Genomic DNA, 26,568 nt, shown 5'->3' on the forward strand with positions numbered 1-26,568 from the left:
TCAAGCTCCCACTCAAGGTGCTCAGGAACTTTTACACCTGCACCATCGAGAGCATCATGCGTGGGAGCATCACCACCTGGATGGGAAACTGCACCAAGCAGGACTTCATGGCCCTAAAAAGGGTGGTTCGTTCAGCTGAACGGACCATCAGAACCACCCTCCCCAACCTGCAGGACATTTACACCAAGCAGTGCAGGCTGAGGGCCATGAAGATCCTAAAACAGCCCAGCCACCCCGGACACTCTCTCTTCTCCCTGCTCCCATCAGGCCGGCGTTACCGCTGCCTGAGGACTAAGACTGAAAGGTTGAAGAAGAGTTTTTACCCACAAGCCATCCGTCTGCTCAACTCTGAGCCCTAACTGGACCATTATTGCACAATGTAAATATTATAATTTATAAAAGTGTGTATAGTGTATAGTATATAGAGTATAGTGTATAGTGTGAATTACTTTTTTTTAATTTTTATTCTTCTTATTTATATGTGTGTGTATATATGGTTGCAGGTACAAAATACATTTCACTGTGCATTGTACTGTGTATAACTGTGCATGTGACAAATAAACGCTATCTTAATCTTAATCTTAAAAGAACCTGGTTCAAATGATATCTTTAGGAACTTTGTTACCATGAAAATGCCAATGGTAACACAGTTTGACGGGTATAAAATTGTATTTTGGGCACCAAGAAGGTGATTCTCAAAAGCCAAAAACCTGGTGTAGCTCAGTATGTACAGCGTATCTTTTAAAAAAAACAAAACAGAGGAAACTGGACAAGTGGAGGACAAAAGAAGAAGTGTCAGGCCTAAAATACAATCTACAGCAGATGAAAATATGAGAGATGCACCTGACCCTTCAGCTGATCACAGAGGGCTCATCAAAAAGGGTCTCAGTGGAAGGCTGGCTGTCAAAAAGCCATTCTTAAGGAAGGGACATGGAGAAAAGGGTGAGGTCTGCTAAATTACACAAAAATTGGACTTATGGAGTGATGAATCCAACTTTTTGGTTCAAATAATAATCATCATGTACAGAGGAGGTCAGGAGAGAGGTAGAACAGTAAGTGTCTGCAGCCATCTGTAAAACACAGTGGAGGCTCTGTCATGGTTTGGAGCTGCATGTCAGCCGGTGGTTTTGAACATCTAATGAGAACTGATGGAGCTACAAACACAAACAAGTACCGTCAGATTTTGATCCACCATGCAATAAACTCTGGAAAGCATTCGAGTAACAATGGCATCATCTTTCAGCATAACAACGATCCTAAACACACTGCCAATGCAATAAGACCTGGATAGAAAAACACACATTGGAACACTATCAGTCATGGATCGGCCTCCCCAGAGCCCGGATCTCAACATTATTAAAGGAGTGTGGGATCATCCGGACAGAGAACAGAACAAAAGGCTGAAACATCCCAAGAAAACTGCAGAATACACCAAACGACTATGTAGGAATTTAAAAACATAATAATTCCAAAGTGCATTGTATCTCATAGTTGAGATGGATACGTTGTTATTATTATGAGATCAGCTCTTAATTTTTTGTTATATATTTGCGATATATTTCCTTAAAAGTACATTTTCAAAGATTTCATGAGCTCAAATTTGCTCTAAAGGAAAAGCAGGTGATGCTTTTGTGCGACTTGTCGCATTCTTTAATTCTCATCAAATTCAGTTTTCAAGCTCTGCAACACAGGAAGTGTTTACTGCCTGTGAGCTAATATTTTGTACAGACTCAAGATGTTTTGATGGCTAATGAGAACACAGCGTTTCACAAAAGCCACAGTGCTCCGTTGGTCCCCTCTTATCGTCAGACTCATCAGGGTGTATTCACTAACTTGGCAGAGTCCCTGATTGCACGGTTAGAAATTCAAATGGTAGATGTATCGGGTTTGATATGAATATTATGTGGTTTGCCCATGGGGACAATTCCATTTATAAGATCTGCCTCCTTTCTTTGTTTGAACCCCTTTGGATTTGTCACTTTGCATTAGCCTTAAGAGGTAAAGCTTTTTAAATGCTCTCAATAATGGAAAGCATGCTTCGGCGGTGACACTGCTATGATCTGTATCAAAGCCATCTGGAAAATAAAACTTCCCCGATTGCCTCTAAAAGTGTGTTTTCTGCTCTTTAAATACTGTTTCTAGATTTTCAGCATTACATCCTGTGTTAAGGGCGCAAGTTAGCAATCAGTTCGTGCAAAATGCTGCTTACGATCGCAAATGCTTTGAGGATGACGATGCGTTAAATTTAAACTGCAGTGCAATAATCCCTTGTCTATCATTGCCCCCGAGATGCCCTCCAATTTCTGCATCTGTACACAAAAACAGATCTTAACAACACAGCTGCTTTTGAATACATTCTCGTGGGCAGTGGTCCTACATTACAGCGTGCCTGTTTTTTATTAAACACCACCTTGATGGAATGTCATTTGTGCACTAAATGCTGTGATCCAGCTCCCAGCGTGTGCTGCCCACATGCATTTGTCAGGGCGAGCCACTTGTTCAACACACCAAAGTGATTAATTGTGTGGCTCTGCACAGATTTACACTGATAGCCCCCGCTGTCAAAGAATGTGCGCTCGGACCGGCTCTACAACATCCACAGTGGCCTGGAATGGTTAAACAAATGGCCGCGAGGCAGAGCATGCACATTCTGCACCGGTGGGAGTTTGTAGGTGCTTATTCCGCACACTGAACTTCTTTGTTCTCCCACCGACCTTCATTCAGACACTTTTATTTGACAACAAGGTGCGCCCTGCAACAGCCGATTGGAGCTGATGTCCCTATGCAGCTGCCAGGGGTGGTGATTATGACTGTCATAAAACAGCCTTGGCTCCATCTCCCTGGTGTATAAGGGGGGAAAAACAATAGCTGGCACATGTGCTTGACAAAAAAAAAACAAGGAAGACCGAGGGAATGGCAAAAATTCCCCCTATGTTATTTAAGACTGTTAAGAGCTAGCAGGTATTTCTCATGACTATCTGCTTTCCCCCGGGTATCGGATATCTTCAGGCAGAGTCTCGAAATGATCCAGAAAGGTAGGCGGAATGCAGAGACTGCACATGGAAGCATTTTAGACGACTGCAGAGCAGGCATCCGCTGGAGAGATGTAAGATGAAACATTGCTCAATGTCCTCTTCAATGTATCTCTTGGAAAGAGTGTTAACACATGTTTGGTTCCTGGGCTATCTAGCTATCTAGGGTGTGTGTATGTGTGCATGTGTGTCTCTAGGGTTGCAGAATAGTAACTGCCGTGTCACAGCAGGGGCTGTGCAGAAATACGCCCCTGGGATTTCAGCTCTGGCTCGGGTCCAGCACTACTGATACATTAACAAGAAGAACTTGTTCTTATCAATGGGGTGCTTTATTCCTGCTGTACACACACACTCACACACACACATGCTCCCCTGATCAACAGACAGGCAAATACAAAAATCAAACATTCCAATAAAGACACACACACACACACACAACAAATACACACAGTTGACCAATAGACTCACAGACAAACAGACAGAAGAGCACATAAACCGATCTCAGACCAATAAACACACACACAAATGGACAGACAGACACACAAACACACAGTCTGCTGATACAGAAACAGTGTCCACATCAGGAATGCCCTTCATCATAGCACCTCAAACACACACACACACACACACACACACACACACACACACACACACACACACACACACACACTGCCGGCTTGTTGTTATTCCCAGTAAGGGGAAACTAGGAAAAAATATGCAAAAAAGACAGAACGGGAAAGAAAGGAGGAGATTAATATCGATGTGCACCAGCAGTGGTGTAGTGTTTTGGTCAGTGGGTATACTGTGCTACACTAAAAAAATACTAGGGGAGAAGGAATTACTACAATCTGCATTTCATCCGATATCCACAAATACCAAATAATAACACTGATAATGTTATTTTTTGTGGCTGCTGCACTGTGGGTGAAAACAGCATTAGATTGATCCATTTTCTGCTCTTTGCCCTAATGATGGTGTCAATATTAAAACAAGACTTGAGTCATATTGATACTTCCAGTATTGATTCATCCACCCCTGTTTTTCAAAGACTATCACATGGAGAGGAAAATGCTTTGGTTGCTATAGAAAGACTGATTTCTTAGCACCTCCTGGGACAAACAACACTTGATGTGATTGATGGGACAAATAATTAACCCTGTGAGGCCTAAGTGGTCATCTGCGATGACCCCAGCACTAACCATGAGCTTATGTTTTAGGTATAAACCCCCCAAAAAAGTTTAAATAGTTTTTATGTCTCTCAGTTAGAATAATATGCTGGTGTAATGCCCAGAAACTCAAATAACCATAAAAAAGATAAATAAAATGTATTCTTTTAGCATAGCATTAAGGTTAGGCTCACCACCTTTGATAACTTAGACTTCTGTGCTTATATGTAGCAGCTGATTTGCATTCATGTACACAAAATTAAAAATGTCACTTTTAAATGGCAAAAACATCCATCTCAGGGTCTGTGATTACTGTGACTTAATTTGCTGCCTACCTTGGTTTGAATTCCTCACAGGGCAGGTTTTTACAATTCAAATGCATTATTAATTATCACTGAAAAATACTCAATTAGATAAAAAAAAAAAAAAAAAAAGATCATGACATGAACTGCTCTGGTTTGGTGCTTAATGTGAAAGAGACGGGAAAAGGCAAAGAGAACAAAAAAAAAAACACCCAGAAGGACTGAGATCATGTGTTCGGTGGATGTGATACAGGCCCTGCCCACGCATATGCGAGTATTTTAGTAAAAGTAACTTTTTCTACATGTTTTGGTCTTTCGTCCACACGTAAATGCTGTTTTAGGTCACTGAAAACAGCTACTGAGAAACTCCTTCCACAGTCAAGATTTCCAGAAACTGTTTGCAGGCTTTTGATTAGCCAACTTTCTATATCATCAGGATTAAATCACCTGTTGTGTTGGCATGCTCTTGACAGCATGAAACAAAACCCCTAATAAAAAAATAAATAAAAAATACCTGTCTGAGTGTGGACACAGTCATAGTGGTTTGTAGCCCTGACCGGTTGGAGGTCTATCCAACTGTGTCCATGGGCATCAAGGCCCTCGCTCGCTGATAACACCCTCGCTTGCCTGCCATTGCCGGGAGTAATAAGACTAAAAGCAGGAAGAGTGCTGATTTCTGTCAGCTGCTGCTGCTGCCACCGACTTTAAGGTGAAAAAGTGAAGCCATCCCCTGTCCTGCTAATGTCTCAACATGGTCTAGAGCTCAATGACAAGGCTTTTTCTCACAATTTAATTATAAACATTGTTTGCTCTCTCTTCTTTCCTTCTTCTCTGCTGACCTCTCATACTTCCTCCTCCTCTGCAATCAGTCCCCTTTATTCATGCCAATAAAAAGCCTTGATTTTTTTTTTTTTTCAAAGCTCGGACTGCTGCCCACGTACAGCACAAACACGTGTACAGTATGTGTAAAATAAAGCTACCACTCTCAAGCACCAAGGCCAAGTGCTGCATTACTCACACTCTGTTACTTAATGAAGAGTACAGGTGTCTGTGGAGGAGTGGTGTTAATACCTCCACCCTCCCCACCTGTTATTGCACTGTTATTGCTGCAAAAGTATAAAAGCTAAGTTGTGCGTTTGCCGCTGTCAGAAGCCGTTTTTGTCGGCTCTGCTTTGTGCCTTACACCCCGGATGTCACGTTTCTGTTGTTTTTCAGGAAGCCATTAGAAACAGCTTGCGGAACTCAAAGCATACGCCTGCCTTCACTAACACATGCCATCATTTAAAATAAAAAAAACAACAAAAACATGTATTATATTTTTCTTTCTTCATGTGACTTAATCCCACAGCTCATTATCGTGTTTAATGAGGACTGTTTTGGAGCACTTTACGATACACACAGTTTCAGTACTTCTGGTGAATACGTGAAAAAAGGAGCATAAAGTGTGAGGCAATTACACACAATTTCTGCATAGCTCGTTTCCACTTCTATTGTTGCAGCGTGGAAGTGGGTTTGATATGAAAGCTAAGTGCTGCAGTTGCGGTGCTATGAAGCCACATCAGTACATGTGATACTGTAAACGATGGATTAAATTAGACATACATCACCACACTAGTTTTTGAACTGGAGCCTGGTTTCTGGGAGGTACAGCAAACTATAAATGATTTTTTAACTTAGTAAATATAACAATATGCTTCTGTTTTACCACTTAGGCATAATGTCTGGATCCTTGACATTCTAGATATATTTGCTCTGAAAATGTCCACATGCATCCCTCTGCAACAGGTAATTAAATGAACTGATTACATACACACTTGCTTCCATCTCTGGCAAGGCTGCTGCTCTTTCTTCACTCACAAAAGAGTATAAAAATAAGTGGGAATCAGATGTTCAGTTTTATATCTATGCGCAACAATCATTACTTCTTTTGCCCGTCAAGGGTAAGGTACATCATGACTACTGCAGCGAAGATAGGCTGCCTCATTATATTGTGAGAATATACGTGCTGTCCTTTACAAAAACCACCTCCAATTATTTAATTCAGGGCTGTGGGGGGGGCTGGAGAGGACAGGTCGCCAGTCTGTCACAGGGACAACACAGAGAGACAGACGACTATTCACACGCACACTCACATCTATGGGCAATTTAGACTCACCAGTTAACCTAACCCCACTAACTGTGTGTCTTTGACCCAGAGTCCACGCAGACACGGGGAGAACGTGCAAAGGCTCCAGCCAGATGGAGGACTTAAATGCATTCGGATGCCACCGTGTTGCCTCTGTATAATATTTGCAATGTAATTTTGTTTCTGTAATATTTAATTATAAGGGAAGATGCAACTTATGTTTACAATAAGATCAGTCTTGATATTACGCTTGTTAATAAAAAAAATATCCTTTACTTCACCTTGGTTTCAAGGTTGCCATGATTTAAGCGAAGGTGACATCAAATTAATCTCTAAGAGTTCAGTGGAAAGACTGGTCTAGGTCAGGTTAGCTCTATGTGAGAGGCCAGAGAAGTGGCTAGCTCAAGCCACAAAAGTAAAAATGTAACAAAACACAAACACTGTCATATGTATTTATTGTGCCTTTCAGCTGCCTTGTTCACATTAGTCACTGGCTGGTTTACTAAGATTAGCCACAAGAAGGCTTAATTTATTAATCACCTTTATTAAAGTCAAGGTGTACACTACAACCTCCACTGTTAGCTCCCTTACTAACATTTTCACTGTTCACTTTTAGTTAATGTTAGCATCTGGAGCCTTACAGCTGACTTGCTAATATGAAAACACTGGCCACCTTTAACTGATATGCTTAGCTAGCTATTAATTAAAGTCATTTAGGAATTATGTAGACTTGAGGAAATGGAGGGTTTGCGTATCTTCACAATAATTTCTGAACTACATCACATCCAGTTTCAAAATATAGCGACAGAGAAAACATTGATCTCAAGGCTTCCAAAAGGGACTTCACAAATCAATGGGTGATGTTAAAGTGACTACTTCTGTAAAAAAGAATGAGCAATAATTGTTGCTCCATGTACCTTAGCTCAAATCCACTCCACCCACTGGATAATTGTGAAAAATGTTACAGGACTCTCACCTGAAAATCCATTTATATGTGAGGTGGCTGCTCTGTGAATTCCCCTGGTCAGACAACAATGGAGAAGGACACACAATGGCACCTCTGCCGTAGGGCTCTTTTGAGGGCTTTTGCCCTCCAGAATTTCCTGAAGCTGCGTTAGTGTGGTGAAGGACCAGCATAGCTCTGCATTAATGCAAGACATGCCCACAGCCCCAGTAAACGCCTAAAGCTGGAGCTCTTAGGGCCAATTGGCAACACAAGTGCAAGAGACGGGAAGTCTCCGAGTGAGTGGCAATGTGATGTTAGCAGCAATGGTGTTAACGTGGGGGACGTCCTGTTATCTCCAACCATTACAAAGTTAGCTTATATCTGCTTCTGAAGGGAAAAACCTCCGTCTGGTAATTTCCATGATAAATACTGAGTGACAGCACTGGTTCTACAAGGTTCTGCATGATTTTAAACAGCAGATGATATTCAGAGCCATTTTCACCTGTGAAATGCAGATTTATATGCATTAATATGAGCACCAGCTTTGATGTGTGAGTTTTTTGGAGGTCTCTTCCTGTCTTCCTTCCCACTGTCGCCAAGTGCTTGCTCACAGGGGATCATCTGGGGTTCCCCCTCTGATGCTGTGGCACCTTTACAATATAAAGCCCCATGAGAAAGTTGTTGGAATTTCTTGTTCAGGTTTTGGCAGGCGGTGCCTTAGTGCTTTAGGTGATGTTTATTTAAAAAAAGAAAAAAAAGTATTTAAACATTATTCCAAGAGTATGGGCAGAGTTTTGCCTGGGGACATAGTTTGGCAGTATTATACAAGTTCAGGGAAAAACAAACCAAAAATATATAGTTGACCTGGCATTTGTTTAAGTACATTTCCAACTGAGTTTTCTTCTGAAAAGCCATTTAAGCTTTTTATGAAGGCAACTTGTCATTCCTCTAATGCCTGCAGTGCTTATGGGACAAACTCCCCAAACTACACCCTCCTTTGAAACAGTTTAGTGCAGTGATCTCTGCAGCCGAGTCAATAAATAGGAGCACATAACTTTCTCTCTCTCCCTCTCTCTAACCCTCGGCTCCCAAAGCTCCCTCCTCTCTACACGATCCAATTTCAGCCCGACGGAGGTGATCCTTCCTCGGGGCTCGTTCAGATGGAGGCCGCGGGGCCGTTTACACAGAGGAGTGAGAATGAGGGATTTCTAATGACTGCACTCTGATAGTCTTCCAGTGGTGCCCAAGGCCTCTCGCCAAGGACCTTCCAACTTGACACAGCTACTCATCAACTAGTCGCATAACTCTCGAGTGTAGGCAGAGCACGGGGGGGGGGGGGGGGGGGGGGGGGGCCTCAGAGTCTAGGAGGCTCGGCCTCAACGAGAGTTAGAAGACGGGATCGTTCTGAGGCTTCTTTAGAAAAGTCACTCTCAAGTGTTTTTTTGTTTTGTTTTTGGGGAGGGGGCTCATTGATTTAATACTGTAATATTTTTTAATATTTTAAACTAAAATGTCCCAAGGGACAGATTTAAAAGAAAGAAAAAGCTCTTGCTTTTAATTTACCCAGGTTTTACCTTGTTAATGCAAATGTGATCCATGAATAATGAGGGCCGTGTCATAAACATTAATGATTCCCTATAGAGTAATTAGCTTTGAAGCTGTCCTGTGGTTGTAACACTGAGGGTTGGCGATTGTTTGCCAGAGAGGTAAAGGAAGCCGGATTCCTGAAGCTAAAGGTCGGCAGATCCAGTAACAAACTTTTGAAGACTTCGGTTTTATAGATTTTTCATAAATGCTCCATCTGTAAAAACTTTTCATACACTTCGCATCTGCAACAATACTGCATGGCCATGGAAACGTTTATTTTAAAATGGAATCTTTGTCAGTGTATATTTTAACAATTTTCATGCTTGTGTTTTCTCCTTTTTTCCCCATCACAAAACCTTTGATTCTTTAAATTGCAAAGCAGGTCCACAAAGATTTTTTTTTTTAGTGCATCCAGTGCATTCTTTGTAAAGTTTAGCAAAGCGAAAAGTTGACTTTTATCATTTTCTTTTAGATTTTAGAAGTTTTTTTTTGATTGTTTTGTTTTTTAAAATGAATATCTTCATTCACATCGCTGTCTGGGACTTTAGTTTGCATACTTTTGCATATATAGAAACATCTTCTACAATTAATAAAATGTAATTATCCTTATTTGCATTACCTCGCTCATTTACATCGTCTAGCTGAGCTGTACCGTCCACCGTGTCAAAGGATCATTTTAGCTGCACTCTTGATTGCGTTTCAAACCCTTTCACTGTCTTCAGCTGATTTTTACTGCTCATACTCAATTTACAGCTAGAAGCAGTGTTTATAAATCAGCTGACATCTTTCAGTTTATGCACTTGAACTGGCATCAGTTTCATTTAGGATTCACACATCAGACACCTCGAGCTCGGTTTACAACTCGCGCTTTGATGTAATGTTCAACAAACTCCTTGGAGCACTTGCACATTAACAGCTGTTTTTTTTTTTTTTCCACGTTTTAACCATAAACCTGAACTTCAACTTCAATGCTGAAAAATTTCAGTGATGTATGCACAGCAGAGAGGGACCCCGTTTGTCCTTCGTAACCCATCCATATTTTCCCTCTTGCACTCATCAAAGCAAGTTATTTTTATTTTTGCTTTACAGAAATTTTACTGCTAATTTTACTAATTTATTTTCTAATTGATTAAATATTTTCTTTGATCTCCTGTGATTAATAAAATTATTATTCTATTTAATTACAGAAAGTGAAACAAATTCATTCAAAAACATTCATTTAGAATGTCACTGATTATTTGTCAGCATGTAAACTGCTGCTCAAGTTGTTTTCAGAATTATATAATAATGTACTGAGTTTAATGACTTTTACCAATTGCTATCAAATGATTAAATATAACATAAATACATAAATGATGCCTCATACCAGTTTGGGAGCTGTAATACCTCTAATGCCATACTGGCCAGCTGATCTACTTCATATAAATAAAGTGTGTGTGTGTGTGTGTGTGTGTGTGTGTGTGTGTGTGTGTGTGTGTGTGTGTGTGTGTGTGTGTGTGTGTGTGTGTGTGTGTGTGTGTGTGTGTGTGTGTAGAATGTGGAAAAGGGTGTTGATTTATCTCTTAAGTAAATGTATTTTTCCTTTGAAATTTTGTATTTTGTTACAAATTTTCTGGCACTTTATTTCCTATTTTTTGGTGTTTTTTTATACTAAAAACATACAACTGGTTGAAATAACACTTCACAAGTTAGAACATATACAAATTACAATTTGAAAAGTAAATAAATAACTATCGCACGAGTAATTTGTTACCATGTTCTTGCAGGGTAACAACTTAAGCTAGCATGTATGAATGGAAGTGATGTTTCATGTATAACTTTAAAATCAGAGTAAAATTTAATTTGCCTGTGTGTGTGTGTGTGTGTGTGTGTGTGTGTGTGTGTGTGTGTGTGTGTGTGTGTGTGTGTGTGTGTGTGTGTGTGTGTGTGTGTGTGTTTTATAACTGAAAAGTTTTTACAATTCAATAAAAAAAGAACCTGCTTAAAAATGAATGAGATACACTGTAAACATTATAGAAATCTCTGTTACACTGAACAGAATAAATGGTGCTTTTCTGCTCTTATACAGCACTCAAAGCCCTTTTACACTACAACCACATTCACCCATTCACACACATATTCTGCTTATTCGAGGCCTTTTTTATCGTTCACACACATGCTTACATGCCAGTGGATGAATCTGGGATTTCATGTTGCCCAAGGACATCTCAACACACAGACCAGAGGAGCTGGGGATCGAACCACCGACCTTCCAACTAGTAGAAAAACCACTCTACGTCTGGAGCCACAGCCGCACCAAAAAGAACAATTTTTGCATAAAAATCTGCACTTTATTTAACCAAATATTCTTGAATCAGTGGCAGATCTGACATTTGTAACAAACTAAACAGCTGGAAAGTTTAGCATAAGATGGGGCGGGCACATTGCACCAGTGAATGACAGTGACCAATGAGGTATCTATGAGTATAGCCTGAGAAGCTGCGGCAATGCTGCCATGGACCAAATATCTGATGGTGCTGATGGGCCTGAAGCAGCTGAAAAATGAGAGAGATTAACACAAAGGTCAGCCCCACTATTTGTTTCTTTTAACCTACATGGGTTCTGGACCTAGTTACACTTCCAGGCTTATTACTGTGACACACAGGGCCACGGACCTCATCTTGTGTGCCTGAATAAGTGTTGGGCATTAGGGGGAAGAAGGAGAGCACTTGACCCTCTACTGTCTCTGGGTTTAGTCATATTTCCCCGTCACAGTCGTGGGCCTGAGCTGAACTCCTTCCTTTACAACATCAACGTGTCAGAGACAAAACATCACACCACAGGCACGCAGAAACACACACACACACACACACACACACACTTAGAATGTCACTGTGATGTGGGTTCATCACCTCGATCAAGAATGCTGCAGCTCATCCTTTCAGGAAGGGAGTGAGTACACACACACACACACACACACACACACACACACACACACACACACTCTTCCACAAGGCTACATCTCAGTTTGTCATCTGGGCACACAAAGATGTACATGTCTCTACAGCATTCATCCCTTGACAGTGTGGCTCCACTGACATTTAACCAAAGCAAAACAAATTCCACTCATGAGTGCGTTTTCAGTACACATGGAAAAAAAAAAGCGTAAAGTGATACCCAGAGTAATCTGAGTGTAAAAAGTCCCCTGATAATAAACACAGGGAGGATGGAAGCAGCAGAACAATGCTTACTCTCGCTGGCTGGTGATATTTGTGCCTGCAAATGAGGCCATTTTGTTGCAAATAACGATGCGGCTTTCCACAGTTTACAGGCTAATTTGAAAAGGGACCATTGTGAAGTATGACCCGCGAGGAACCGAGTGGTTTTATTCCTCATCAGAGCGTTGGTTTTAAAGAAATGGCTTCCCTAAACCGCTTGTTACTTTTACATGTCTGGGTCCATTTATATGAACAGTCCCTGTTGTGTAATTTTTCCAGTTGCTCCCTCTCCCTTATTGCCCCCCCCCCCAGCACCACCTCTTTTTTACTCGACACCATATGCGAGACACGCTGCGTCTGTGTCTCAGGATGGAAAATTGATTATAAATAGATGATGTGAGGGATCCACGGTAATGATGGCGGAGAGTGTTCTGTCCCACGGCGCGATGTCACCACAAGCTATCAGCTGCCACGGTGCTGCACTTTGATGCTGCCCAGCGCATATTCTTATGCTTTGACGCTGGTAAGTCTATCTGCCTCCAGAGAGCTCGCCTGGGGGTCAGCTAATGGGACCGCTGCCATCCTCCCTCTTTGCTTTGGAAAAGCAGACCCCCACCCCCCCACCCCTTTCTCTTTCTCTCTCTTTCCTGAAGACTTGGTTACAATAACTCCAGCTCTCACACACCGAGATGGGATGGAGCTCTGGCTGTGTAAGGAGACGGAGTAAAGGTGTAAGTAACCAGCCTGTGCATTTGGAGCCAACACAAACTGACTCACACCTTGGAATCTTTCAATTTGCCTGTAATAAATTGCAGTAGGAAGCAATTGCATCGCCGATGTGCTGAGAGGGTTGAAATTGAAACCTATGCGGGGACAGTGGCACACTCTCAAAGAGAACAGCGCCTTGTAGTCTTGGCTTTGACTAGTCGGGAAGAAATGGAAACAATTCCCGAATCTCTCCCTCTCTTTCTCTCTGTCTCATTCTCCCCCTCGAGGATACCCGTACTCTCTGGGCCACGAGAAACGTTTGTTAGGCTGAGCACGCTTGCCAACTGATACGCCTCTAGATTAACGTGTCAAGTCGCTGCCTCGGCTTGCATATTTTCTTGCAAAAAATAAAAACACAATTGACAGGGGCAGCGGCAGCAGCAGCATCCAGTCTGGCAATTATAGAAGCAACAAAACCGCTTTCAGACAGAGACTGCTGGATAAAACTGCCTTACAATACTTAAAATACACATGAATACACACAAGTATCCCGCATTTCTATACATACATCCTTCAGCTATGTGGCCTGGGTCAGTCGACGCAGTAAGAGCGCTAATATCGGCTCGCTCGTGTTCCAGCCTCCCCTCTTTTTCTGCTGCATTAGTGCCCAGCTGAGTGGTGGTCAGCTCTGTTTACTCTAACTGCAGGTGGCATCGGTGACATGCATTAGTTCCCCTCTGCCCCCGGAACGGAGGAGCAAATGTGAGCCCCCCCCCCGGAGCGCCGGCGTGGGGCCTCAGGCATAACTGGATAAAGGCTGTTGGAGGGCCTCATCAGAGCCACGAGTGAAAACGTAGGTCGAATTTAATAAGAATCCAATCCACAGCCGCTGTATCAAATCAAGGCCTCTGAATATGGAGCTCTTTCTTTGTCTTTTTGTCGCAGGTAATTTGGCCTCTGATGGGCCTAAACTCACGCTGCTCTGTTACACTCCCTCACGCTCCCTGTCCCGCGCTCTCTTCATGCTCGGGTTCGTCGCTTTTACAAGACACAAACAGGCGTTGGCTGAACTTACAAATTACGATCTCTCACAATAAAGCATGGTCTGAGCTGAGAGCTGATTTGAAATTAATAATACTGTCAGTAACATCTTGTTTTTCGGAGGCAAAGCTTTTCTCTTTTTTTTTTTGCCTTTTGGCTTTCTCACAAAAGCAACTTGCGTATGAAGCGTCGATAAAGGCTTGTTTAATAAAAGAAAGAGATTGGCAGATCCTTGTTTGCTCATGCAGCGTGTGGGTATCAGATAACGCCGTGCGTGTTTTATTGGGTGATGGACAAATAAAGAATAGCAGAACAACGTGTGGGAAGACAGACGCTGGTCTAAAAGCCTCCATTCAGCCCTGAGTCATGTTTCACCGGGCCTGCAGTTTCAGGTCGGATCCTAATCTCCTCCAGATGCCCTCGCAGGAAAACAACGTCCCCGCCTGCAACACCGCAGCACGAGAGCAAAACCTTGATAACGTAATTGATTTGCAAGTTTCTCTCATAGTTGTTTTGACTCCGTGTCCGCATATTTACTCATGCGTCCGCTCTGTTTGGTTTCTCCCGTCCTCGCTTTCTAGCCTTGATCAAAACGGCATCTCCTTCCAGTCATCAGCTCCTGCCTGCACGCTCGCCTGCTCCTGCTGCACGGCAACAACAAGGGAAATATATGCATAACCCTCCGCTGACATGGCATCTCGTTTGATGTGGGATTCGCAAACAGATGCCCCCGTCTCTCCGTCATTATTGAGGATATTAAAGTGCTGTGTGGCTTTGTCTCTCTGACTCCTTAATACAAACACTCACACCATCATTTGCGAGAGCCGATTCCATTTCCTGTTTTAGAAACCGGCTTTGTAGCTTTCTTCTGGTTTTCAAAAAAAAAAACAAACAAATATAAACTGAAACTTCTAAAAGGAACTTTTAGATGATGGCAGCGCAGTCAGCACAGTTTGTGGGGCTACGAATAATGATGATTTTATCGCTAATAATAAAATATCACTTTTTCAGGGAATAAAGAAACAGCTTCTTGTTTTGCAGCCAAGATAGTAAAGATATATCATTTATAGAAAGCTGCAAATCTTCTCATTGCGGAAGCTGAAATTAGTGAGTTTTGCATTTTTTTCTTAATGAATGCCTTAGGAGAAAAGTTTCATACTTTGGAAAGAGTTAGATGAAAAGCCGCAGCATTAAGATTAGAAAGAGTGAGCATGTTCAGTCAGGAGCAAATTCAGCCTCTGAGAACCTCAAAAGCTTCCTAATTATACTTCTTCCTGTAACATCACTGCAACAACTTAATTGGCTAGTTTTCAAGTTTGATTAAATACCCGACACGTCAGCTCAGCAGAAACAGCTAGTGCATGTTCTATCCAAAGGGAACAGGAGTTGCTCACTAGTACCTCTGAAGCTCACATATTAATAGGTTATATCATGTTGGTAAATGCGAGGTTTACAGTGCGAGCCTGTGTTTTGCTCTTTTCCTTTACAGCAGTGAGTCAGTGCAGCATATTTACAGTCTAGGTCAGTTTGGCCTGTACTTAAGAAAAAGTTAAGCTAAGGAAAAGAGCTGAACTAGAGGAACAGAGTGGAAACTATCTGAGAATCTCCAGCTTAATGATGACAATCCAAAATTAAATATAACAAGTTCAGTTGGGCCACTGTGGCCTCAACACCCGCAACGCCTGACAATCTCAAGAGGAGTGGCTTCTCCTACTCTGGGACGCAACAAATAACAACTAAGTACTGAATTAACTTATAGTCCCTCCTTGATACCGCACATGGAACATTCCCGCAAGAACCAGACTGGTTTAACACTTCCTGGGTCCAAACCAGAGGAAGGACGGTTTGGAGGAAAGGTGAGAAACACTTAACTCTAGCATTTAAAAATCACACTTTTCCTTAGAATAATATACGCCCTCTGGCCACTGTGTTAGGTACACCTTGACCGGGTCCATATTGACATGACAGCATCAATAGTTGCTGCAGATTTGCCAGCTTTTTGTCATCCATGATGGGAATCTCCTGTTCCACCACATCCCAAAGGTGCTCTACTGGATTGAGATCTGCTGACTGTGGAGGACATTTGAGTGCAGTCACCAGATGATGAGTGTGATCGTGAGGGGATGGACGTGGTCAGCAGCGGTACTGTGGTACGAAGGGACCCAAAGTGTGCTAAGAAAATTCAATTTGATTTGATTTATATAGCGCCAAATCACAACAACAGTCACCTCAAGGTGCTTTATATTATAAGGTAAAGACCCTACAATAATTACAGAGAAAACCAAACAGTCAAAACGACCCCCAATGAGCAGCACTTGGTGACAGTGGGAAGGAAAATCTCCCTTTTAACAGGAAGAAACCTCTGGCAGTATCAACAACCATGCCGCATTCAAAGTCACTTAAACCACCTTTTTCCCTCATTCTGATGCTCGGTTTGAATTCCCACAGGTCATCTTTACCATGTCTGCGTACCTAAATGCACTGAGTTGCTCCCATGTGGCTGATTAAATATTTGCATTAACGGGCAGCTGAACACATGTACCTAACAGAGCAGTTGGTGAGCGAATGTCAACTGACAAGTTAATGAGTTAGTTTGTAGTAAAATCAAAGCTAATTCAGCATAAAGACTAGAAGCAGATATAGTACACTAATCCTGTCCATCCTGGTCATTCCCAATGAAGATCTTAACATCTTCAGCTCTGCCTCCTGGTTTTTCCTGCCTCCAAACCACACACCACAGCAGGCCTCATCTCGTAAACCTTCCCTTTCACTTTTGCTGCTTTCCTTCTGTCACAAATCACCCCTGAAACAATATTAAGCTAATCAATTAAACTATCTGACCAATTTGTAGCACTCAGAGACTCCAAACATCCACGTATACAAATATTCAGACCTGCAAACAGGCTGAAAACGACCTGCACCGCGCTGAATTTTACACTCTCCAGTCCTTTGAGAGGGATATGAATCTGTCCTTGTAAAACACAACTGTAAATATACATAGATGAAATTTACAAGCCAATTGCCTCTCTGGACTTGAGTCAAACTAGTAAACACGGAGAGGGAGGAGAAAAGATGAGCAGGCCGTGTCTTATCTAGGCCAATCAAACGGAGGTGCGGTGAAGGGTGGACCGCGCGGCTCTCGCTCCAGGCCAGGTCTGTCGAGAAGGTCGTGTGAAAGTGGAATGTGGCTGGGGTGGTTGCTCGCCAGCGGCCGCGTTCAGTCAGAAAAGCTTTTTTTTTTAAAAAACAAAGTGAAAACTGCGTGCCACCTGGGAGAGATTATTCCTCCCTGTTTTCCAGGTTATTTGAATAATTGGGTTTCTGAAGCATGCAAGACTACACTGCCACAGGGCAGAGATCTCAGGGATTTTTTTTTTTTTTTAATTTGATTTGATTTAGCAGTGCATTGTTTCAATAGATTTTAACTGACATAATGAGAGGCTGGGCTTTTGCATGCTGCATAACTGGACAAACAATTACCCAGCAATTACTGTGAAGCTTTTTGAGATAGAGAGGAATGCATCACTCAGCAGGCAGCTGACAGCGCGCGCTAACTCAGCAAGCGACATGCAAAATAGGAAAATAATGGTTTAGAGTGCCAGAAGTGAAGAGCGTCCGTACAACACGGAGACATACAATAAACAAGGAGGCTGCAAAGGCTGCGCACGAACAAGAAAAACCAATTTATGTAGACAGGGAAAAGGAGCGCGTGCAAACAAAGAGACACATCTAAAGAGGAGTGAACATGACTGAAATCAGGGCTGGAGGGGAGGGTCTCAGACTGGGTTTGGTTTTATTGAGACTGATTCGTGCATATAAACAAAATGATTAGATGTTTTCCCGCATGACAGGATTGTTTCATTTCATGGCGTCGCGCTGCAGTTTCATTGTGGGTGACAAAGTTTAATAACGGCAAAACTTTAAGGTGAGTAATAACCTGAAAGACGGGGAGTTCCACAAAGCCCGTGAGCTGTTTAGTTTGGAAAGGTAGCCGGCGTATTGTGTCAGCTGGACCTTTGTTCTCACCCGCATCACTGAGACAAAGGTTCGGGCGCTGTGGCAACAAAACTAGAGCATGATGTCATGTTGACTGGAACGAGAGGGGACGTGAAGACAAGGAGCAAAGACAGAGGTGATAAAAAGGGAGAGCGTGAGAAGTGGAGGATATGGGTGAAGACATGGACTTGGTTATGTTCAGACTGGCAGGATAAATCTGCCTTTTTTGTTTTTTTTGATCCAAATTGGAATCAGATTGCAGATGTAGAAGTCATACTGTAGGTGGTTAGGAATCTGATTCAAATCAAATTTTAAATGACTTAGTGCCCAAAGCCACTCAAATCACATTTCCAACTATCCTTTACGTCACTGCCAGCGCCTAACGCAGAACACATGACGGTAACATCACACCTGACTGCAGCTGCTGCAGAGGAAGGGGGTACGTGGGCCTTTTATTTAAGTAAAAATGCATCCAGAATGTTTGGGCCACATCTGTCTGTGAGTCTACCTTTGGTTTACTGTGTTACATACATACAGCAAAATGGACCCCCTGCTGTACTGGGCTGTTGTGCTTTTGGACGCCCGGGTGGAGATGTTTTTGCCAGATGTTAAGATATACAGTAGGCTATAATTGTGATCTGGCCCAGTCTTGCTTTGTTAAAAGGGAAAGCACACAGCTTCAATTAAAGACCTTCCCTTACAGCAGAACACACTCAAATTGTTCTTCTGAAAAAAGAAGAGTGGGGCCTGTGTGTATCATAACACACTATATGGGATTATTAGATTATTATTAGTGGCGCATCAGTCAAAACGGACCCAGTCTGAACAGCTTTACACAAGTGATGCAGTGAAATGGGGAGTCGTTTTTAGATTATTAACAGCGCGGAAAAACACTGATGTTGAGCAACCTCAAAGCCACAATGGTATGAAAGTCGGGGGAGCTTTATCATCAACAAAGAGGCGTGCACGCAGGGACAGTCTGACAGCAACGTGGCAACCAGTGCTACTGGATGTCAGTGAAGTTTAGGGATTTATAGGCAAAATAAACATTAGCAACATGATGTCCTGAGCTGAACTGTCCCAACTTTGGGGTGAGCAGCTGAGGGCGCCCTCCATGGGATCGACATATGACAAATAAATACATTCAACTGAACCAAAGCAATATATATGATTACACAGTACGGATGGAGTTTAATGCGACGTAGTTCCGATCTAAAGTTGTCATAAAAACCATCAGATGTAACAGGATCCTTCAAAGTTGAGAGCTGCCCTCACATGTGCTGTTTGACCAGAGGAAGGTTGTTACCTTTGAATGAAGAAGAATAAAAATGTTAACCACATTCTATTTATTTTTTCTTTGGTCATCAAAAAAAAGACGTTCTGCCACGTAAACACGTATCCATTTTTTGGGCTCTAATGTAAACAGTTATTTTAGAAAACATGCTGCTGAAACAGCTTATCACTCTGAGCCATCTGACAAGTGACAATGAGCCCCAAATGGACGATGTTTGCATGGAGCCAAAACCCAGAAAATGTAAAAAAAAAAACAACCGATGTCATCACATATAGTTGAGGAAAAGCAAGATTCCATGGAATGAGCTGAACTGGAAGCTGAAAGTATCAGAAAAAGAAGCAAACATTCCTGGTGTCTGATACCACCCGCACCGCCGCCATTACTGTGGTGTGAGATGATTCATCTCCGACCTTCATCTAATCTGCAGCTTTCTGTTTTGGTTACATTTGACAAAAATGCTCCATGAGTTGCTCCCTCTCCCTCTGTGTCTGTGTGTGTGTGTGAGCGTAATGTGTGTGTGTGAAGCAGTACTCCTGCCACAAAAAAAAACTAATGCTGATAGCTTTGCAGAGCCCGAACACCAAATGCAACATCGCTTGTAAATGACAACGAGGATTTCACAACTAAAGCTCAACTTTGAGAAATAAACTCAGTTTTTATGAGGTGTGAACATAAAATCTAAGATAGCGGGGGGGGGGGAGAGAGATGAGGGTGGGGGTGGGGGTGGGGGGTGGTGGGGAGAGTCCAGAATGCGTCAGCAGCACGAAGCCTGTTAAAAGTTCAGTGTGGCTGGAGCAGAAAATCAAGGAGTGCAGCTCCGAGTTGTGTTATGTACGCCTGCTGGCAGCCCTTCTGGCTGGCATTCACCGGTGCTTTTTTGGCCACTTTCAGACGGTTCCAAAGCAAACAGGAATGGCTCTGCTTACAGGCCATAAAACATGTGTGCTCAATTACAGGCAGCACTGTACTCCACAAAGAGCAAGAAAATGTCCACGTTTCCTTATCAAGCTAATGTTCAAAGTATTCCATTTACTTCAAAATATGTTGACAAATTAGAAGTTACACTAAAACCTGAAGTGTCGGTTTTGGCCCATGAAGTTTATTATGATTCTGCTTTAGGAAATACTAAGAACACTGCATATATGGATGGATCAATGTTGGTACAGCTACATTTCAGCAGGTATGGTAGCACCACTGTATATACTACAGTGATTTTAAGGCATAGAATTATGGTATTTACCACGAGGTAAATGTCAGTGGTATAGTAGTACCATAATAGGTATAAAGTCTCTTCAGTATGAGTGTAAGCACCACAAAAGCACCAAAATGCTTCACTGCAGCTGATGTAGTTGCACACGTGTTGTCACAGCAGTTGCTTTAATGGCACAAGTGTTAAAATTAGCGACAGAATTGGGCAAATAGCTTCAAGTGTCTCGGTGGGTAATTCACACACCAGCAGATGATAGATATTTTGTTTGTAGAAGACTTCCTGCTGACTTTCGCTACCCACTACTGCAGATTTTTTTTCCACCCTGTGGTCCACAGCAAAGGGTAGCTTTAGCAGTTTAGGACATTTTTCCATTTTACAACATGAAAAAAAACAAAACAGACCTAAACACGTAATCAGGAGTGAACAACTTAATAATCAATAAGTCACTCTGAGTCACCATACGTCAGCGCCAGACACCACGTGACACGCCCAAACGTCCTGTGTCCATGTCCCCAAAGGGACTTTTTGTTTGTTTGTTTTTTTCTGTAAGGTTTCACCATTAGAGAAATGAGCATCTGCTGGGTCCCGACTGAAGACGATTTTTCACATACTGGCTGAACTCTGTGATGCATTACGTGATGTACGCTCGGCCCAAAAAGCTGTATAATGGTAATAACATTTTTCAGAGTTCGACCCACCAAAAACTGACTCATCAGAATTACATTTATTCAGTAATAACAGTACAAGATAACAGGCCAAGAAGGAAAAGGCACGAGGAAGTCCACCCAGACTCTGAGGGCGTGTCATAGGAATGCATTAGGTTAAGCACACTGCACGTTATATGGATGTGGTTAAAACATAAGGGACGATTGCCCATCCAGCAACTACAAATCAGCTCCTGAAGAATACTAATGAGGAAGGCTGTAGAATGGAGGAATTATGAAAAATAAGTTGGGATTTTTTTGCTAATTACAATGCGTGACTATCCAAAATCCACGGTTTGTTTACTTTGAACCAGTCCAACAATGCAACAATGGCGTTTTATTTACAGTGTGGCGGTTCCTGGGTCTCAGCCATAGAGAGAAGGAAGAAGGGCCAGAATTAAATGACTCTTCTGAATGTTTATGGGGTTTCTTTGTCCGTAAGTGGTTTGAATTGCAGTGCTTTTCAGAGCATTGTTACTGCAACAATCAAAGCTGTGATTTTCCTTTTAATCTGCTCTGTAAAGACCAATCAAAGCTGCTGGTAAATGTTGAGTGACTCATTTGGAACAAAAAAAAAAAAAATTTGTCACCTCTAATCTTTATACACTTTGGCTGCGACACGGTGAATGTCAGTGTGTTGCCAAAAAAAAAAAAAAAAAAAATTCAGATGCTTTTCCCTCGTTTGTTCAGCTCTGGTCATCTTTTAGAGGTCACGGTTGTAGTCTGTCTCTCTGAATGACAGGTCCCACATTAATGGGGCGCCAGCGGTCACAAGTGGGAGATTATGAGTGTTTGATGAAAACAGCTATTGGCGGGATTTATCACGGGTAATGTTGACTCAGTTCGACCTCCAGACGTGCGTGAGGTCACTGTTGCAGCTTTGTGTTGTTTTGGGGATTTTTTTTCATTTACATCAGTCTTTATGGTATTTTAATGTCTAAGCGACTGACTATGATCTAATGACTGTGTCCAGGTATTATCTTCCAAAAATATACATTCACAGCATTCTTTCTGAACTACTGAGTTATGTTTATTTTAAAGGAGGCAGAAAGAATTTGAGCCCCATTGGTGGAATGGAGGCCGAATCGCAGATGTATATATAGAGACGTTTTTTTATAGACACTTAACTCCAATTAACCTTCATTCTCCCATTTGCCTATAATCACATTATCCTCTGGTATTTGACTCTATTTTCCTTTCGTCCAAGAGAGGCCATGTCCTCCTGCTACATGCCCAGAGAACAGTGAGACGGTGCAAGAACAAGCTTTTCCTTGTGCTGGATCTCCCAGTTGGCCAGAAACCCAGTCTATGGTCTTCTCTCCCCCCTTTTTCTCACAGTCAAATCTCTCTCGCTCTCCTCTTCATCCTTTCCTGCCGCTCCTTCACTGCGTATCAGAGCTCTGCCCTCAGGCCATGTCCAGCGCCAGACAACGTCTGATTCATGCTTTGGGTTAGCTGCTGCCGTCAGCTGACTCTTCAGTGCTACAGGTTTGGTTTGTATAGCGTTCAATATTCTGTCAGGATATTAAATTAGAGTGCGCTGCGTGTCTAAATAAAGTAATTCAAGACTGTTAAAAAGTTCTGCTAAAAAAAAAAAAAAAAAAGATCAAACTGTTTTTTCTTCCCCATCATTTCCCAGTTCTGTAATAGTCTCAGACATAGTGAGCCATTCCTAATGTCAAAATAATGTGAAATGATTTTCAGTTTTGCAACTAACTGTCTTAAAATGGACTGTTTTTTTTTTTTAAAGGTATGAATCTACGCCTGTTTTCTTCCTCTATATTGTAGAAAAACACATTCCAGCTGTCAAATGTGTTAATTTATATACTAATGTATAAAACCCTCTGACGTCCTGCCTGTCCCCCAAAGCAATTACACTTTGTAGGTAAAAGAGCTCATTTTAACCTCCGCTCCAGAAAAGTGCCTGTTGAGCTGTCAAGTGACACACTACACAATACATACTTTAAAGAACTGCAGCACAAATGGAGACGCATGAAATTTGCATTTCATTTGGAAAGATGCTCCATTACATTTAAGAAAGAGGTACAAGTGACTTTACAGTCTAAAGATTATATCGCACACGTGTTTGCAATGAGAAAAGCTGAACACTTTGATACTAGAGAAGCTACAGCAACAAAACTGCTGGCATTTCTGCTTCAACAACATGAGAACAATATGAGAACAAAGTTAAACTAGCACCACACTGACCACCACAATACGAAATTCATGATTATACCTGAAGCCATCTGTAGTAGTAGCTGAATAATAAGCTGTATAAACCACAACATAAGAGACAATTCTATTTTATTTGATTTTCTGTGTATGTAATACTCAAAACAGTTTTGTTTTAACTGATTTTTTTTCTTTTGCTGTCTGTATAACTAAAACATAATGAAATCTACTGTCTTAGAAATATGTTTTCACATATATTTTTGCGTGTTAGCGAACCAGAAAAACGTTAGCTAAGTGTAAAAAAAAAAAACTAAAAAAAAGTCCAAGTGAAAATGGCTGAAATAATTATCCAAAAGAAAAAGAACAGTTAAAGAATTAATTAAGAGTAATAAATAACTCTTGAACTATTTAGAGCACTAAGGCTAATCGTTTAAATAACTAGCTAAAAGTAGGCAAATGACAGGTACTGAAATAATGAGCTAGTAAAGCATGCATGTGTTAAATTGGGACCTTTGTTTTATTTATGAATCCATGATTTAAATTAGCTACCAGAGTAAACATTTTAGTTAATTAATCCAAAATAACAGATAATAACTAATTGGCTAAAAACCATGGCTAAAAGTTGAAACGATTAGCGAGAGTAGACATAGTAAATAGTGACTTAAAATGAATGTAAAGTGTTGAAAATTGTCAGCGACGTGTAAGGGGGAAAAGCTAAAACAGGCGAAGGTAATGCAATGAATAAACAGGTGAAATAGCCTAGCTACAGGACAGCTACACTGCTGATGCTAACACTGAGGACACACACGGCTACCGCCTCTGAAAATAGTGTCACAGACTTGACCTTATGCCAAAACACTGACAGTTCAAATCACATTTTATGTATAACACTTTCATATAGCATTGCTTTTAAATAGCATTGCTTTGCAATAAAAGCGTGCTTCCTTTCAGCACGTCTTCATATAAACAATATCGCTCTGGAAATAAAATCTACGGGGAGAAAAACAGCATCAACCACAAGAACTTTCCAGGCTATTGCTATTCAATATAGAGCAACTGTAAACATATTTAGAAAATTAAATATTAGAGGTCATGGAGTCATTATCCTCTGTATGCTGTAACCTTATGTTTACTCATTAATCACATTCATTGGCAGTCATGGTTTGGGACTTGGCATTCTGGAGGTTTGTTAAGTAAAAAAAACCCTGAATAAAAAGGTTTGTAAATTGAGTGCATTCAGGGCAGCTTTTCCTGGTTAAAAAAAAAGGAGAAAAAAAAGAAAGAAAGAAAAAGCTTTTGATCATAGAGATGTCATTTTTTTCCTGAAGAAGTATGGAGTGTTTACCTGTAAGAGGCAGAGGAGGACTTCACACCCATTTAAATAATGAGACCACTGCGAAAGATGTTAGAGATAATTGTTTCTGTTTCACCTCAGACGTTTTAAAAGTTACTGCTTGTATGCTCACAATTATTTTCAATAGCTTTCCGCTAGAAAATGAAGAGCTGGTGGCAGATTACACAATGTAAACCGGCCCTTAGCCTGTTCTGATTTTTTTTTTTTTTAGAAGGAGGATGTGGGTGCACTCTTTTCATTATGCCTTTTAAAAGAAAATAATAATAATGTGTACTCAACCTTTTATTTAGTGTCTCCTGTAGGCCACCCATTAAATTCATCAACCCTGTTTAAAACTTTGCTTCAGAGGCATTTGTCATCCCAAAGGTTGACAAGACAAGTGCAGGAGGTCAGGAAGAAACACGGTGAACTACAGGCAATGAACTAGAAACAGGCAGACATGAATAATGCATGTATGACAAAAAAAAAAAAAAAAACTTCTGAAAGTTCATTTGGGCTTTTAGCTGAAGATGCTCTCAAATAAAAAGCCCCTTTTTCCAACTTCTATGCTGTCATACTCCAAGCTCAGCTTGAGACAGACACTGATTAGTTTAATTGTGTTTGCCGTGATTAGGCTTCTTAATGGTACTCATCACAATATGAGACATGACTTACAATGATTTAGAGCTGTGACATTTGTGGTAAAGCTTTGGAAAAGACTCTTCTGGGGGGGGGGGGGATTTTTCATTGTATTTTTTCTTAACAGAAACAGATACAGGCTCCCTAAAACACACACATACAAACACAGTGGCAATTTAAAAAAAAATTAATAAATAAAGGACACTTACCGTCTTTAAAGACTTGGTGGTCATAGCAGGGTCAGAGAAGAACAGAGGCAGGGAGAGAGAGGAGAGCGCGACCTCACGGCGTTACACTCTCATCTCAGCCCGGCTCCCAGACGCAGGGACGAGACCGACGGGGCTCGTTAACTCGAGAGCGGTGAGCTTGCTGAAGTGTGTCAAGAGGAAACTGCAGGCACAAGCCAGTCAGGCCAGCGAGGGGAGGAAAATGAGCCAGACAAAAGCAGATAGAACTCAAAGACGCCAGCAGTTTCTTCTTCCTCTTTCTCCTCGCTTTCTCTGGTGTAACTTAACCCCCCCGAGGAGCTCCGGCGAGCAGACACACAGAACCAGTTCCAGACTTGTCCTGCTCCGACGGCTGCCTCTCCCACCGCTCTCTCAGATTTCTCCGTTTTTTGGTATCATTTAACTCTTGATTTTCGTGGTCCGGGCGATGAGCTCACCGCGGGCTCAGGTTTCAGATCCTTTACTGGAATGCAAGGGTAGACTCGCAGAGAGGCAGAGGTGGTGGGCAGGTCAAAGGCTACTGGGGTAGTGTGGAGGAAAGGAGATGAGAGGGGAGTCTGTCATCTGGGGGAGTTCCAGTGGATGGATGTCTCAGGGGCCTGCAGAGCCGAGAACAAAACAGGAGTTACAGGGGTCACGGGTTACGGATGTTGTCGGGGGGAAGGCAACATTTGACAGGTCTGGAGGCTATAGACTTCAGGACACTGAGTACATTTACACGCTCAAATACACACACATAAACATGAACAACTTCACCTAAGTGCCAGATTTATTGCTCACTTAGAGGGTCGGGTGTTTGCCTCGGGGAGAAATGCTGCGGTTTTCATATTTTGAGCAGTCTTGGGTCAGAGATACGGATTATAACATTATATTAAATACACAAAGAGCG

At 41.8% G+C, this 26,568-nt stretch overlaps 1 protein-coding gene across 1 annotated transcript in view; it reads right to left on the reverse strand.

Annotated features, from left to right (window-relative positions):
- flrt2 (fibronectin leucine rich transmembrane protein 2) overlaps positions 1-26,208 on the reverse strand; it is a 49,501-nt gene extending 23,293 nt beyond the window's left edge. Inside the window, exon 1 of the mRNA XM_030721309.1 lies at positions 25,662-26,208. The gene's annotated coding sequence lies outside the window, so the exon portion shown is untranslated. The remainder of the gene's footprint in view (positions 1-25,661) is intronic.
- Between the last annotated feature and the right edge of the window lie 360 nt (positions 26,209-26,568).

This window comes from Archocentrus centrarchus, chromosome 24 (genome assembly GCF_007364275.1).
Source record: "Archocentrus centrarchus isolate MPI-CPG fArcCen1 chromosome 24, fArcCen1, whole genome shotgun sequence".
In the NCBI taxonomy this organism is placed as follows: domain Eukaryota; kingdom Metazoa; phylum Chordata; class Actinopteri; order Cichliformes; family Cichlidae; genus Archocentrus; species Archocentrus centrarchus.